Genomic DNA, 2916 nt, shown 5'->3' on the forward strand with positions numbered 1-2916 from the left:
AGGTACAAGCCTGTAGTATAGAGTCTGCAGTTCTTTTGAGGATACATCCCACTCCTGCATGATGTCTAAAGGACTTAGTCAAGGAGCAGAGTAGCTGATGCTGAAAACCATTAAGGATGGAAAATGTCTGAAAGATATCAGATGCATCTGAGAGACCAGGTAGAGAATCAGGCAGAACATTCATCTTTCAGAGGTGGGAAGTAGCCATCCTTTATGCAGCCAGTGTAGGTCTGGGGCTAGTCCCTTTATCTGAGGGCCTGTTTGTGTAAGATAGGTGTTGTTGATGGACACAGGCTGTGTCACCAACTGATTCAATAAGGCCATGCCAGCCTCTTTCCCGTCTTTTCTACAGAAACCCCATGTGGTTTTGTATGAGGATAGGAGACTGCTTCCAATATGGACTCCCCATATGAAGGGTCTGTGGCTAGACATACTTCCAAGTCTTTCAAGTATCAGGTTGGCTATCATGTTGCTCTCGGGGATGATTTTTCTCCCAAGTATATATGGTGACATGTCATCGGTACCTTACCCTTCTTATGAAATAGTCATCCCAAAGAGTCTGACGGTCAGGGAAAACGAAGACCCAGTGGAAAAGGTATCCTATATGTTGTTTCTGCACAGCCAGAAGCACCTGGTTCACCTGCAGTTGAAGAGAAACTATTTTGTGAGTAACTTTCCAGTCTACACTTAAAACAATGGCATCCTGGGGCAAGATGTTCCCTTGATCTCATGTGACTGTCACTATGAAGGCTACATAAAAGGAGTGCCAGGTTCGTTTGTGTCTGTCAACACCTGCTGGCCTCAGGGGCATCCTGAGTAAGGAGGAAACCTCCTATGGCATCGAGCCGATGGACTCCTCCAAACAGTTTGAACATGTGGTATACACCACGGCATGTGAAGCGCGAGCCTCCTGTAGTGTCGCTTCCAGAGACAGCCAAGTGGTTTCCACCAGCTGGCAACAAGGGCACAGGGAGCCTCATAATCGGCAGGGGCCGTCCTCCTTGTGGGCACACACACACCAAGTACGTGGAGATGCTTGTGGTGGTCAACAACCAGCAGTTTCAGACGTGGGGCAGTAACGTCAGCAGGACAGTCCAGAGAGTAGTGGACATCATTGCTCTGGCCAACAGCTTCACCAGGGGAATCAACACAGAGGTGGTGCTTGCTGCAATGGAGATCTGGACCGAGCGGGACCTGATAGAGGTCCCAGTGGACTTGCAAGTTACACCCAAGAATTTCAACAGCTGGAGACAAGAAAAGCTCCTCCACCATGTGAAGCATGATGTTGCCCACTTGATCGTTGGGTGTTATCCTGGACAGAGTATGGGCCAGGCGTTTCTCGGCGGTGCCTGCTCAAGCGGTTTTGTGGCAGCTGTCGAATCCTTCCATCAGGAAGATGTCCTATCAGCAGCGCTCGTGGTCCATGATCTCGGGCACAACCTGGGGATTCAGCATGACCACTCGGCCTGCTTTTGTAAAGATAAACCCTTTTGCCTCAGGCACGAAAATTTCACTAAAGAGAGCGGCTTCGGCAACTGCAGCTCTCACTACTTCCACAGCTCTCACTACTTCCACCGGTTCCTTCAGGAAAACAAGGGGCCTGCCTGTTTAACAAGCCGTGGCACAAAGGCTGCAAGTGAAGGGATTCCCACTGCGGAAACGGTGTGGTGGAGGACACGGAGCAGTGTGACTGTGGTTCTGCCTGTCAGGCAGACCAATGCTGTGACAATAACTGTAAACTAAAGGCAAATGCACAGTGTGGGAAAGGACCCTGCTGTTTTATGTGTAAATATAAACTTCAAGGAGATACTTTCCGTTCATCTACAACTTCATGTGACCTCCCTGAATATTGTAATGATAAATCTGCAGAATGCCCTGAAGACAGATATAAGCAAGATGGCACTGTATGTGGCCATCTTGAAAATACTATTGTGAGGAAGGCTGCTGCATTAACCCTACTGAACAATGCTCAATATTATTTGGGTTTGAAGCATATTCTGCATCAGAAGAGTGTTACAGTATGTTTAACAGTAAAGGTGACCGATTTGGAAACTGTGGCCTTCCGACTGCAGATCAGCCAAATTATGTTCAGTGTTCAGCAGGTAATACATTGTGTGGAAAAGTTGTATGTACAGGTCTTTCTAAGCTACCACCCATCAAACTCAACCATACAGTGATCCAGGTTCCTTTTGGAGATGACTTTTGCTGGATCATGGACCTCTATAATGATAGCAACATCCCTGATAAAAGAAACATACTCAATGGCACTTACTGTGCACCAGACAAAATCTGCACGGAATCCTCTTACATAGATCATGCCTGGACCAATCTTCCCTGCAACCCTGAGGAACTGTGTAATCCAAGAGGAGTTTGTAATGATTTAGGGCACTGCCACTGAAGTGATGGGTATGCTCCCCCTGACTGCAAACATGTAGGACCTGGGGGCAGTGTGGACAGTGGCCCTGTGGCTAGGCCAAATTTTCTAGAAGTACCAGGGACTCCAGAAGTACCAGCAGAACTAGAGACTCTAGCAGTAACAGGAGAAACAGGGACTCCAGAAGTAACAGGAGAACCAGGGACTCCAGGAGTACCAGGGACTCCAGGAGTACCAGGAGTACCAGGGACTCCAGGAGTACCAGAGACTCCAGGAGTACCAGGGTCTCCAGGAGTACCAGAGATTCCAGAAGTACCAGGAGTACCAGGGATTCCAGGAGTCCCAGGAACTCCAGGAGTACCAGGAGTACCAGAGACTCCAGGAGTACCAGGAGTACCAGAGACTCCAGAAGTACCAGGAGTACCAGGGACTCCAGGAGTACCAGGAGCACCAGGAGATGAAGAACAAGAAGGTTTTATGGCAGACATAATAATATCACTCATTATGCTATTAGCAATAATAGCAATATGTATACTCACTTA

General features: G+C 48.1%; 1 pseudogene; it reads left to right on the forward strand.

The window, feature by feature from the left end:
- The first annotated feature begins 322 nt into the window (after nt 1-322).
- On the forward strand, nt 323-1743 carry LOC103263643 (annotated as a pseudogene).
- The last annotated feature ends 1173 nt before the right edge of the window (nt 1744-2916 follow it).

The sequence above is a fragment of the Carlito syrichta genome, unplaced genomic scaffold (genome assembly GCF_000164805.1).
Source record: "Carlito syrichta isolate Samal-C Ts95f unplaced genomic scaffold, Tarsius_syrichta-2.0.1 Scaffold305201, whole genome shotgun sequence".
In the NCBI taxonomy this organism is placed as follows: Eukaryota; Metazoa; Chordata; class Mammalia; order Primates; family Tarsiidae; genus Carlito; species Carlito syrichta.